The 13,197-nt window shown below is 46.7% G+C and overlaps 1 protein-coding gene and 1 pseudogene across 2 annotated transcripts in view; one reads left to right on the top strand and one right to left on the bottom strand.

Annotated features, from left to right (window-relative positions):
* Window positions 1-13,197, top strand: part of SCUBE2 (signal peptide, CUB domain, EGF-like 2) — a 128,946-nt gene that overhangs the window by 36,160 nt on the left and 79,589 nt on the right. The gene's annotated exons all lie outside the window — the stretch shown is intronic.
* On the bottom strand, window positions 8,922-10,635 carry LOC105515728 (annotated as a pseudogene). The gene has a single exon (XR_001002377.1). The product of XR_001002377.1 is annotated as a keratin, type II cytoskeletal 8 pseudogene (transcript).

The following is a 13,197-nucleotide window of genomic DNA, read 5'->3' as shown; positions in this document are numbered from 1 at the left end:
CATCCAGCTAATTTTTTTTTGTATTTTTAGTAGAGACGGAGTTTCACCATGTTAGCCAGAATGGTCTTGATCTTCTGACCTCATGATCTGCCTGCCTCTGCCTCCCAAAGTGCTGGGATTACAAGCATGAGCCACCATGCCTGGCCTACTGTCTGTTTCTTTAGGTAGTATCTATGACTTCCCAGTTACGAGAATAATAAAATGAGCTCAGATTCTAATACTTTATTCTTGAGAACCTGTATCTACTCTTTAAACAAACCTTTTCTGAGTGTCTGCTGTGTTCCAGAACTAGCTGAGCCTGGAAAATGCAGAAGTGAATCACAGACACCACATGTCCCTATGGGGCTCGAAGCCCATAAGCTGGGAAGGCAGCCATGGACATTGACGGCTATGACTGTATGTTGGATGCTATGTTTAGGATTTGTGCAACAGACTGTGGGGACACAGAAAGAGAAGTGTCTGCCCCAGGCCAGGAGGGGGTTTGCTAGGAAAGACTCTGGGAAGGTGATACTACAGCAAGTCTCAAAGGATGAGCTGTGGCCAGGAAGAATGTTCGAGGTAGAGGTGCTGGACAAAGGCTTGGCATTGTGGAGCAGTTTGGGAGGGCTGGAAATGGGGTGCACTTATGTGAGAGATGGGGCCTCTCAATGCTTGGACGAAAGACAAGAGGCAGATTATAAAGGCTCTTGATGGCCTGGCATGGTGACTCACGCCTGTAAGCCTGGCACTTTGGGAGGCCAAGACGGGCAGATCACTTGAGGTCAGGAGGTTCGAGACCAGCCTGGCCAACATGGTGAAACCCCATCTCTACTAAAAATACAAAAATTAGCGAAGCTTGGTGTAGTCCTAGCTACTCGGGTGGCTGAGGCAGGAGAATTGCTTGAACCTGGGAGGCAGAGGTTGCAGTGAGCCACAAGATCGCACCATTGCACTCCAGCTGGGGCAACAAAAGGGAAACTCCATCTCAAAAAAAAAAAAAGAGGAGGGATGGTTTCTTTAATGCCATATCCATGAGTGTGGCTGGCTTTAAGAGTGTGCAGCCTGTACAGCCAGATAGGGCCCTGTTCTCAGAAGGGCCCCATGTTTGGTGTTATTCCTTGCTGCTACCATCTTGAAATTTCTAAATTTCATCTTTCAACTTGTGTTTTGTAACTAAAGTCTGGTGGGACAATGGTACATGCACATGAGTAGTGGAGACACACCGGGTGACAGCACTAGCACACATAGGCACAAGCCTGACTGCTGGCTGCATGTGTGTATGTTTCAGGAGAAGTCCATGGCACTGTAGGGCTCCAAACCAGCTGAGCTGGGCCCAGGGCCCATCACATCAGCTAAGACAGTGGCAGCAGCCACAGTGGCCACAGAAGAAAGTGAGTCTCTGCATGGAGACAGTGCATGGGAAGCTGCTTGCCTGTTCACTCCCAGACTGTGTTCCTTTGATAGCTACACAAATACTAACTCTCTGGCCTGAGCACTGGAACAGGAATTGCTAGTACTCACGCAGTAAACTTAGTAAATTATTACAAAATAAAAGCAAACACAAGGATATTGCAATAAAGCATAGCAGCATATATCAGAATTCTTTGAAGAGTTTAGAATCTCTGGTTTTTATTTATTTTATTTTTTTTCAGAGACAAGGTCTCCCTCTGTCACCAAGGCTGGAGTGCAGTGGCTCAAGCTATCCTCCCGCCTTGGTCTCCCAAGTAGCTGAGACTACAGGCATGCACTACCATACCCCAAAAATAATGTTCTTATTCTGTAGAGACAGAGGTCTTGCTATGTTACCCAAGTTAGTCTCAAACTCTGGGGCTCAAGTGATTCTCTTGCCTTGGCTTCCCAAAGTGTTGGGATTACAGGTGTGAGCTACCACGCCCAGCTTCTGATTTTTAAAACTGCTGCAACATCACAAAGCAAATATCTGCAGGCTTAGAGACAGAAACCGAATATAAAAATCATTGCATTAGATTGAAAAGAGCCCTGTTTTCATAGGAAGTTTCAGATTAAGCAATCATTAACAAGGAAGACAATTTTAAAATAAATTTTTCCTTGTAATTGAAGATATAGAAATATATACATAAACAGGCCTTCTGAATTATATACAAATCATGAAGCCACTTTCAGCTTCTTATTTAACCTCCACATGTTACAAGAAATGTCAAAGAAAATATTAAAATGACATTGTATAAGTGTACATTAAAATTAAATTCAGATTTACACAAAAATGATTTGTATGAAGAGTTAAATCTTTTTAGAAAAATAATTCCACAAGAATTATCAGTTCTAGATATACTAAAACAGATCCAATAACAGATCCACTAGAAATTACATCCCTAGAAAGATCCTTCTGAAAATTAAAAATCGTAAAAAATTGTCACCTTTAATTTGCCAAGAACAATTGATATCCCTTCAATTATACTGACTAAAAATGAAGATCCTAAAAATATACATTTTGACAACCTCTTTGATTTTTGCAGAAAATGATTTGTGGAAATTATTTTGTGGAAAACTGAGCCAGAAAAATCTTATGATGAATCAAGATACCACATGAATGGAGCTTTTTTTTTGTTTGTTTTGATTTTTTTCCTCCCTAGACAAGCTCTTGCTCTGTCCCCCAGGCCGGAATGCAGTGGTGCAATCATAGCTCACTGTTACCACGATTTCCCTGGCTCAAACGATCCTCCTGCCTCAGCCTTCCAAGTGGCTGGGACTACAGGTGGGTACCACTACACCCAGTTAATTTTACAAATCTTTTGGAGAGAAAAGGTCTCATTGTATTGCCTGGGCTGATCTCAAAATCCTAGGCTCAACTATCCTCCTGCCTTGGCCTCCCAAAATGCTGGGATTACAGGCGTGAACCACCCCTCTTGGCCTAATGGAGCATTCTTATTTGTTGTATTACATAACATTATGACACCAAAATACTACCTTTTTGCAGTTTGTAAATTTATGTTTTTACTCATGTTACCCCTATTATGTTTTACAAGTACTGTTTTTGAAGGAAAGAACTAATTTTAGTGTTCTTAATAGCATCTTCCCCCTGCATTTTGTTAAGGCACCTTGCATTTTAATTTTGCATTGGGTCCTGCAAATTATGCAGCTACTCCTGCCCCTTAGGTTGGTCTACAGTACAGGTAATGTAGGTGAAGGGGCTTTAAGGAGTTTTAAACAGACACTGTCGTATTCATATTTTGGAAGAGGTATGGAAGATGAATACCCATTATGTCTCACCTTTTTTGGTGGACTGTAAGCTCTGAGAGGGCAGAGTTTGCCTCTAATCTTTGGATCTTCCATAGGGCCTAGCACAATGCCTGGCACATGATGGGCTGTAGAGCACACTGGTTAGGCAGGGGAATCGGAAGCCAGGCTTCTTGGCATTGAATCCTGGTCTGCCACTTACTAACAAATTACCTAACCTCTCTTCCCTTCACTATCCATATCTGTAAAATACAGGCTTCTATTTCACAGAGTTTTTAGGAAGATTAAATAAATACATGTGAAGTATTTAGAATAGTATCTGGTACTCAGTATTCATTCAAATGTTAACTATTATCATTTTAAGTAAATATTTAATTGGAAGGATTTTAAAACTTCTGTAAGCAAAAGAGAGCGTGGGTGCAGTTTTAGAAGCACTGAAGAAATAGAGGGTCCTGGCATGTATGCCAAGATTGTATCAACTTTTGTGACTAAAATAATAATTTATTATTTCAGCCCCTGAGAGGATCCAACCCTACACAATTACCTTTCTCCCACCTTATGGAGAGGATTGCTTAATGGAGGCTTATATAGAACTAAATAGGAGTACTTTTTTTGGCTAAAATAATAGAAAACTCAATTCAAAAAACCCACAATGAAATACTACTTCATGTCTGTTAGGATGGCTATTATTGGAAAATTGGCAAATTACAAGTGTTGGTAAGGATGCAGAGAAACTGGAATCCTTATGCCCTGCTGGTGGGAATATGAAATGGTGTAGTTGGTAAGGAAAACGTTACGGTAGTTCCCCCCAAAATTAAAAAGAATCACCATCTGATCCAGCAATTCAATTCCTAGGTATACACTGAAAAAAAAATTGAAAGCAGGGACATGGATAGATATTTGTACACCCATATTCATAGCAGCATTATTTACAATAGGCAAAAGGGAGAAGCAACCCAAGTGTCTGTGGACAGATGAATGGATGAACAAAATGTGATATATACATGCAATCAAGTATTATTCAGCCTTAAAAAGGAAGGATATTCTGACACATGCTCAACTCAGAAGAACCTTGAAGCCATTATGCCAAGTTAAATAAGCCAGTCATGAATACTATATTATTCTGCTCATATGAAATACTTAAAGTAGTCAAATTTATAGGAACAGGAAGTAGAATGGTGGTTGTCAGGTGGAGTGGGATGGGGATTTATTATTTAATAGGTAGAGTTTCAGTTTTGCAGGATGAAGAAAGTTCTGGGGATGGCTGGGCGTGGCGGCTCACACCTGTAATCCCAACACTTTGGGAGGCCAAGGTGAGCGGATCATCTGAGGTCAGGAGTTTGAAACTAGCCTGGGCAACATGGCAAAACCCTGTCTCTACGGAAAATACAAAAAAAAAAAAATTAGCTGGGCATGGTGGTGGGCGCCTGTAATCACAGCTACTCAGGAGGCTAAGGCAGGAGAATGGCTTGAACCCAGGAGGCGGACCTTGCAGTGCCAAGATCTCACCACTGCACTCTAGCCTGGGTGACTGAGCAAGACTCAGTCTCCAAAAAAAAAAAAAAAATGTTCTGGAGATGGATGGCCGCGATGGTTACAAAGCAATGTGAATGTATTTAATGCTAATAAGCTGTGTACTTAAAAATTGTTAAAATGGTAAATTTTATGTTATGTATGTTTTACCACAATTTAAAAAGTAAAAACAAACCCACTGATACAAACAATAAGGAAGGTATTGGCACATATAACTGGAGGTCCTGAGGTAGGGAGTGTTTCCTGGTTGGCTTCTCAGGGTTTCTCTGGACTTAACCTCTTTTGGGGAAGGGAAGGAGGTGTCAAGATGGCTGCCACAGTTTTTCATTCACCACAACCACGTCCCAAAGAAGAAAAGAGAGTCTTTCTATTCCAGCTTTTCAAGCAAAGGGCTTGAGAGTCACTCTGATTGGACAGCCGTCACGTGCTTATCTTTGAACCAATGACTGTTGGAATAATAGGTATTATTGTCTTAAGCCAACTCCAGAGCCTGCAGTTAGAGATGGGACAGTTTCCCTCCTAAGGACACAGGCTGCCTGTGAGAGGGGTGAGTATCTGTTAGGAAGGAGGGAAAGAACAGATGGGGATGGGTAAGCAACCAGAAAGATTTACTACCTCATAGCCAGCTCAGACATATTGAAAAGGTTTTTCCAGGAGATATGGAAGCCATTCATGGAGGAGAAATTAATGTGTGTGCAAGAGCAGATAGTCTTCCTTTATTTACTAGTTCTCAGTGCCTGCTAACCTGAAGACTCGATTTTTTTTGTTTTTTTTTTTTGTTTGTTTGAGATGGGGTCTCACTCTGCTGCCTGGGCTGGAGTGCAGTGGCACAATCTCAGCTCACTGCAACCTCCGCCTCCTAAGTTCAAGCAATTCTCCTGCCTCAGCCTCCCGAGTAGCTTGCACTACAAGCACCCACCACTAAGTCCACTAATTATTATTATTATTGTTATTATTGTATTTTTAGTAGAGATGGAGTTTTACCATGTTGGCCAGCCTGGTCTTGAACTCCTGACATTGTGATTCGCCTGCCTCACTCTCCCAAAGTGCCAGGATTACAGGCGTGAGCCACTGCGCCCAGTCAACCCAAATTTTTTCTTGCATGCCTCATTGTTTTTTGGGAGGACGTCTCAACAAATGTATTTTTCCTTGGAGTATAGTGATATTTATTAATCAAGATGTTGTTGCATTTTATTTTTTCAAATATTTGTTGAGACCAACTTCTTCATGTCTTTCAGGCAAAGGGAACAGTGTCAGCAAAAGAAGAGATGTATAAGGAGAACAATGATAAACTGCTAGTATGTGAAGTTTGATGTCGCTGGAGCATAGTCTGTGGGTAAAGGAGTGACAGGAAAAAAGGCTGGAAAGATAAAATGGGATCAGATCATAAAGGTCTTGAGCTAGGCAGTGCTTGCTTCAACTTACTGATGTAAAACATACATACAGTCAAGAGCATGAAGTGCATTAAGCTTAAGCCAACATTCCAGCAGATTTTACATATGTATAAACCCATACAATCACCATGCAGATCAAGATCTAGAACATTTCCAGCACTCCAGAATGTTCCTTCACATTCCTTCCCAGATAAACAAAATGTCAATATACATCCCTGGAGGGAATGGTGGTAGTAATTCTGGCCTCTGTCACTATTAATTAGTTCTGCCTGTTCTCTTTTCTTTTTTTTCTCTTTCTTTGAGACAGGGTCTTGCTCTGTTGCCCAGGCTGGAGTGCAGTGAGGCAATCTCAGCTCACTGCAACCTCCGCCTCGTGGGCTCAAGTGATCCTCCCACCTCAGCCTCTGGAGTAGCTAAGACTACAGGCATGCATCAGCAAACCTGGCTGATTTTTTATTTTTTATTTTTGGAGACGAGGTCTCACTCTGTTGCCCTGGTTGGAGTGCAGTGGTATGATCTCGGGTCACTGCAACCTCTGCCTCTTGGGTTCAAGCTATCCTTCGGCCTCAGCCTCCAAAGTAACTGGGAATACAGGCTCATGCCATCATGCCTGGCTAATTTTTTATGTATTTTTAGTAGAGACGCGATTTCACCATGTTGGCCAGACTGGTCTCGAACTCCTTACCTCAGGTGATAAGCCCACTTCGGCCTCCCAAAGTGCTGGGATTACAGGTTTGAGCTACCCCACCTAGCCCCTGGCAGATTTGAAAAACTTTTTGGTAGAGATGAGGTCTCACTGTGTTGCCCAGGCTGGTGTTGAATTCCTGAGCTCAAGCGATCCACCCACCTTGGCCTCCCAAAGTGCTGGGGTTACAGGTGGGAGCCACCACACCCAGCAGAACATCATAGAAGTGAATAGAATTGTTATGGGCGGGTCTTTATTTTTAGAGGTCCCAGGATGTGGCGAGCTGCTCCCAGGATGGTAGCAAGTCTTTTGTTCTTTGACCTGGGGTTTTTGGCCTCACAGATTCCAAGGAATGGAACCTTGGGCCATGCAGTGAGTGTTATAGTTCTATTAGAAGCCGTGGGTTATGGAAGAGAACCGTGGAACCCAGCAACTAGTGTTCAGCTCCATTAGGAAGAACCCTGGGCCCTCAGCCATGCAGGAACAATGGTGTGCCTTTAGCCAGATTGGGAGCAGCAATGGGGGCCTGGCTGGATTAGGAGCGCAGCGGATACCCTGCTGGATCTGGAGGGATGGAAGTCAGCGGCGGGTCTGCGATGGCGGCAAACAGCAGTGGTGGACAGCGAGCGAAAGCTCAGCTTCAGCTGTAACAAACACGGACCAGAAGAATGTGCAGCTGCAAGATTTAATAGAGTGAAAACAGAGCTCGCATACAATGGGAGGGGACCCAAAGGGGGTTACCGCTCCCTGTTCAAATGCCTGGGTTTATATCCCCATCATTGTCCCTCCCCCTGTGCTCTCAGGAGATATATGATTTGACTATTTCTTTACTTCCTGCTTTTGGCCTGATTTGTATTTTAATGAGCCCTCTTTACTACCTGATTGGTTGGGTGTGAGCTGAGTTACCAGCCCTGTGTTTAAAGGTGGGTGTGGTCACCTTCCCCAGCTAGGTTTAGGAATTCTTAGTCCGCCTAGGAAATCTGGCTAGTCCTGTCTCTCAAAATGATACAACTTGCACCCTTTTTAACCTGGCTTCTTTAGGCCTAATGTTCATAAGATGCCTCTGTGTGGTTGCCTGTATCAGAGTTTGTTCGTTTTGTTGCTTGGTGTAGTATTCCCTTGAACAAATATCCCACGATTTGTTCATTATCTAATTGATGGACATGTGGGTGATTTCCAGTTTAGGGCTAGTGTAAATACAGCTGTTATGAATGTTCTTGTATATGAATTTGGTGGACATGTACACTCATTTCTCTTGGGTATATTCTGCGAAGTGGGCATGCATGATCCATATTAGTGGATACTGCCGAACAGTTCTCCAGAGTGATTTTACCAAGGGAGCTTGGATGTTAGCCTGAGGAAGACTGGGAGTGATGTGATGAAACTTATATTTAACTCTGGCAGCCACTGTGTTGGATGTGCTGAATCAAGATGAGATTCTAGACAGAGAGACCTGTAAGACATCGCAGACTAGGTGCAACCAGAGTGTCTCCTGGTTGGCTTCTCAGGGTTTCTCTGGACTTACCCTCTTTTGGGCAAGGGAAGGAGGTATTAAGATGGCTGCCACAGTTTCTCATTTACCACAGCCACATTCCAAAGAGGAAAAGAGAGCCTTTCCATTCCAGCCTTTCAAGCAAAGGGCCTGAGATTTGTTCCGATTGGAAAGCCGTCACGTGCTCATCCCTGAACCAATGACTGTTGCAGGGGGAATGGAATGAATGATATCAGTTGTCTTAAGTCAACTCCAGAGCCTGAAGTTAGAGATGGGGAAGCTTCCTTCCTAGGCACACGGGCTGTCTGCAGGAGGGGTGAGTATCTGTTAGGAAGGAGGAAAAAGATACGCAGTCCCCAGGGGTGATGAGGGATGGTGAACCCCTGAGCCCAGTGGGCACAGAGGGAGAGAATGGTTTTAAGAGATAGTAAGAAGGCAGAATTTTCGTGATTGTTCAGATGTGGTGGGGGGGGATATCATGGAGTCCCAGATGACCACCAAACCTCTGACTCGGCGTTCACAGGATGGTGGTGCTCTTGTCTAAAGGAGAGAGCACTTGAGAAGGAGCAGGTTTGAGGAAGATGAGCTCCATTTTTTTGTTTGTTTTGGACAGTTGGCAGAGCTAGCCGAGGTTTTATTTTGGGGGAAAAAAAAGCAACAATTGAATTGTTTTGTAGCTGGAAGCATGAGCAAGGGGGGTGCCTCAGGCAGATGGGCTGAGGGCTAGGGCTGAGCCTCAGGTGGGTCTCCTGTTCCTGTGCTCCACTGCACAGCGGCTTCCCCCACAGGCCCTGGGGCAGCCACAGCAGGGGCAGGCTGGTAGGGGCTGCCACGGCCATTCACTTGGGCAGGACATCTGAGGACTCGGACACCAGCTTCCCAGGTCCTGTTTCCACCTTCTTCACAACCACGGCCCTGGAGGAGCTGGCACGGCTGAAGGAGCTGGAGCCTCTACCAAAGCCAAAGCTGGAGTCCAGGCTGTAGCTGAGGCCAGGGCTTGTGAGGTGCCCATAGGCTGAGCTCAGCCCATCTGAGAAGCCACTGGTGGTCTTGAGATGGATACTCATGTTCTGCATCCCAGACCCCAGCCAGCTCTCCTTGCCCTCCAGAAGCTTCCTGTAGGTGGCAATCTTGATGTCCAGGGCCAGCTTGATGTTCTTCAGCTCCTGGTGCTCCATGGCACAGCTGCCGCACCATGTCCTGCTTGGCCCACTGCAGGGCGGCCTCCAGCTCGACAGCTTTGTGTTGGCATCCTTAACAGCCAGCTCCCCACACTGTTCAGCATCTGTGATGGCGGCCTCCAGGGAAGCCCTCTGGCCTTTGAGGCCCTCAGTCTCAGCCTGGAGCTGGCTGATGTTCCTATTAATCTCAGAGAGCTCCATCTTTGCATAATGCAGGTCATTCCCGTGCTTCCCAGCCAGTGTCTGCAGCTCTTCATACTTATCTGGTGCATGCCCTCAGCCTCAGCCCGGCTGTGGTTGGTGATCTCCTTGTACTGCGCCTTGACCTCAGGGATGATGCTGTCCATGTCCAGGGAGTGGCTGTTGTCCATGGACAGCACCATAGAAGTGTCCGAGATCTGGGACTGCAGCTCCCAGATCTCCTCTTCATACAGCTGCCTGAGGAAGTCAGTCTCGTCAGTCAGCCCTTCCAGGTGAGACTCCAGCTCTACCTTGTTCATGTTAGCTTCAGCCACATCCTTCTCGATGAGGACAAATTCATCCTCCATCTCCGTACTCTTATTGATCTCATCCTCATACTTGTTCTTGAAGTCCTCCATCAGCTCCTGCATGTTGCCAAGCTTCAGATTCTCCTGGCCCAAAGTGTCCAGCTGCTGCCGAAAGTTGTTGATGTGGCTCTCAAACATGCTGTCCATGTTGCTCTGAGCTGTCTTCTGCTGCTGCAGGAGGTTCCACTTGGCCTCCAACATCTTGTTCTGCTGCTCCAGGGATTGCACCTTCTCGATGAAGGAGGCAAACTTGTTGTAGAGGGTCTTGATCTGCTCCTTCTCCTGGGTGTGCACAGCCTGGATGTTGGGGTTCACCTCCAAGGGGGCTCAGCAGGTTCTGGCTAACCATGATGGCTGTGATGACCCCCATACCACTGGCCCCACCAAAGCCTCCACCCAGACCCATGGAGGTGCCCAGGCCTCCCTGGAAGCTGCTGCTGCTGCCTATTCAGGAGAAGCTCCAGGAGCTGATACGGGCACTGGGCCCGCTCATGTAGGAGTGGCTGCTTAAGGCCTAGGGGCCAGAGGTGGACACCTTGTAGGAATCCTGGGTCACTCTGATGGACATGGTGGAGGCAGGAGTGGAGGCAGGCGGGCTGAACCAGACAGAGATTCGAGAAGGAGCAGAGAAGCTGCTTCTAGGTCGTGAGCTTCGTTTTGAACATGTTGAATTGGAGGGATCTAGGGGAGATCAAGGTGGTATCTAGTAGGCAACTGGATACATGGGATTGAACCAAGGGGATAAATTCAGGCTGGAGATTGATGTTATGGAATCAAGGGAATGAGCAAACCATCCAGGGAGAGGATGTAGAAAGAGGATTCCTAGAAGATGGTGGAGAAGGCATTTCCTGAGAGGTAGGAGGAAAACCAGGAGTTTGCCTGCCACAATGACAACCAAGGGTAGGGAGAGTTTCCACCAGGGAGAAGTAGTCCACATGTCAGAGGCTGCTGGGGGGCACTGAATGGTGTCCCGTGAGTGCAGAGTGGCACCTACTTATGTGTAGTTCAGGGGCACGCACAGCCGGCCACTACCAGGCTTTCTTCCGCCTCCTCAGAGGCCCACACCAGTGAGACTGGTGGGCTGGCTGGGCTGCCTCTCCGCACCCCTGAGGCCTGGTTCATGGCCTCTCAGCCTGTGGAAAGGAGACAGGGAGAGGAAGAGGGAGCTTTAGCCTCAGTCCAGGAACGGTGTCTGAGGCCTTTCTGAGAAGTTTGTGGGGACCTCAGCTGGACAATAGAGGGCAGCCTGCAGCCAGAGTAGAGCCAACCAAGTCCCTCCTGACACCAGAAACACTGACATTTGGACACAGTTTTCCCCTGGAGCCTTCCCCTTATGGAAATTCCTGGTTGTAAGCCATATTGACTTTAATCTCAAGTGTCAGAAAGGTTGCCCAGGAGTCTGGGAGCCAACAGCTGAAAGCATGTTTGTAAGGATGTCAGGGCAAACAAAATAGGATACAGAACGTTTTTTGAGATCTGTGCCAGTGGTGGACTTTTCTGGAAAACATGACAAAAGCTGACCCTCTTGGGCAAAAAGGCGCTGAGTCTTATCAGTATTAATTTGTGTCCTTACTGAAAGGTCAAGTTAGGGAAAGGTAAAGGGGAAGAACAGCAGATGTGTGATTTCTTCACCAGGCACAAGGGCGCTGCAGGAGGCTCCCCCCAGAGTTTAATGGACAGCTTTATGTATTTATATGCTTTGACTGGAGCTAAAGAGGTCTGTGCCACACAATGGGCAGTTTCTAGTTGGATTTTAAAAGAAATAACTTTGATCATTTCAAAAGCAATGAAGCCTGATGCAGCAGAGAGAAAAGAAGGCGGTAATTTATGGCTGCCATTAAGGACACAAAGACAAAGGCAGAGAGAACGTTTCACCAACTGAAGATTTACCAATGTGTAAAAACCACCCTTACGACCAGAAATAGCCAAGTGTCTCTCTCAGCACCAAACAAAAGGGAGTGGGAGGGAGGTGCGGACAGAAAGAGGGATGCAACCTGCCTGTCTTCACTGAAAAGGTCAAAAGAAACACAACTACAGAAAAGTTGTTTTCTCAGATAGCTCCATCAAGCAGCTGCACTAGCCGCAGCCCAAAGAGGCGGGCTCAGCCTGGGCCCCGTGGGCGTGTTCAGTGTTCAGGGGCCGGGGTGGCAAACGATGGGTGCTGAGGGTGCAGAGGCTGGGAGCTCTGGGCTGTGGATAGGCCCCAAGAAGACACAAGTGTTTTTGTGCATGAGCTAGGTGGGGATTTTTTGGTGACATCTATTTTTATTTTCTGATCTCCAAAGGAATGGTATTTGTGTGTGTGCGCGTGCGTGCACACGCACCTGCATATACACATATGTGTATGTATATATTCACAGGAGAAAATTGAATAAATACGGAGAAGCTCAGTGAAGAACATTACTATCCCTGAGTGTGATGTTTGGTTGCCTCTCGAAATTGTTACTATATTTGTTCCTGGAGTGATATTGAGTGTACTGGGCTCCAGCCTTCCGTGGCGTGGGTGATATGAGAAGACCCTGTGTGTACCTGCTCCCTTGCAAGGACTGTCTTGCATGGAGGGCCAGGTGTCAGGAATTGCCTGTATTTGCAACTGGCCAGACCTGATGTTTATGAGTTCAGGTGATCATAAATGCCACCTATACTCCGGGCAAAGGCAGGGCTGTCTGTTGTCCCTGGTGGCTCACCTTTGACCCCTAGCCCCCTTCCCCTTAGGCTGCCCTGAGAGATACATAAGTAGCTTGCAGGGATTCTAGGCCCAGCGTGCCCCACAGTGGGACAAGTGGACCAGTGCCCTCGGGGCTGTGGAATGGAGGATCCGAGAGGGCCTGGGGTTTGAGCAGTGTGGAGAAGGGTGCAGAGGGGGTGCTGGGGTGAGCAGAGAAGCCAGGGTCACCTTCTCCATTCAGACAGCTGTTTTCGCGAATTGGAAGTCACCCCCACTCCCTTCTACTCCCACCTCCCACATGGAAAGCCCCAAGATAGCTTTGGTGTTTGGGGACTGTAGGGAACACTGGGCGCCCTCCGCCCGAATATTTCAATTTAGAAAGGCTATTTATCCTCACAAGAGGGCCTGGCTCGAGCTGTAGGACACTGGAACAGGCAGGGCACCGAGGGCTCCGAGCGCTGGAGCGGAGCCGGGCTGCTGGGGGCAGCGGGCTGGGTGCCG

The sequence above is a fragment of the Colobus angolensis genome, unplaced genomic scaffold, assembly GCF_000951035.1.
Source record: "Colobus angolensis palliatus isolate OR3802 unplaced genomic scaffold, Cang.pa_1.0 Scaffold269, whole genome shotgun sequence".
In the NCBI taxonomy this organism is placed as follows: domain Eukaryota; kingdom Metazoa; phylum Chordata; class Mammalia; order Primates; family Cercopithecidae; genus Colobus; species Colobus angolensis.
This window is presented reverse-complemented; position numbering and strand designations above follow the sequence as displayed.